The sequence below is a fragment of the Seriola lalandi genome, unplaced genomic scaffold, assembly GCF_002814215.2.
Source record: "Seriola lalandi dorsalis isolate HSWRI2012SDOR001 ecotype SW California unplaced genomic scaffold, Sedor1 jcf7180001994800, whole genome shotgun sequence".
Classification (NCBI taxonomy): Eukaryota; Metazoa; Chordata; class Actinopteri; order Carangiformes; family Carangidae; genus Seriola; species Seriola lalandi.
Genome location: NW_019465466.1, coordinates 1 through 398, shown reverse-complemented (window position 1 = coordinate 398; position 398 = coordinate 1). Strand labels below are relative to the sequence as shown.

Sequence of the window (398 nt, the reverse complement as noted above, 5' to 3'; positions counted from 1 at the left end):
AGAATTACACAACTGCAATGTACCAATACCACAAACAGCAGCACAGACAAACTTACAGAAATGGTCGGAAACCATCAGCCTCCCAATCTGACACCAGATAGGTGTTGACTGAGGGACTTTACAAAGCTATTTCACAGTCAGACAAACATTACAGCCAGAGACTAATGGCCCTTTTAGTTGGCATTTCACTACAGTTGTAAAAATCCAATGCAGGCACGCATTGGTGGTTCAGTGGTAGAATTCTCGCCTGCCACGCGGGAGGCCCGGGTTCGATTCCCGGCCAATGCATTGAGGCTCATTTAGTTTATACCACCATACTATTCATTGGTAAAGCCGACCTTTGCTCTCAAAGCAGTCGGTGTGGCACATGACGATAGCAGTCGAAGTAGTCTTTCTTG

At 46.2% G+C, this 398-nt stretch overlaps 1 non-coding gene across 1 annotated transcript; it reads left to right on the top strand.

Moving 5' to 3' along the window:
- Nucleotides 1-217: 217 nt before the first annotated feature.
- Nucleotides 218-288, top strand: trnag-gcc (transfer RNA glycine (anticodon GCC)). Its single transcript has one exon. It is a non-coding gene; the product is annotated as a tRNA-Gly (tRNA).
- Nucleotides 289-398: the final 110 nt, after the last annotated feature.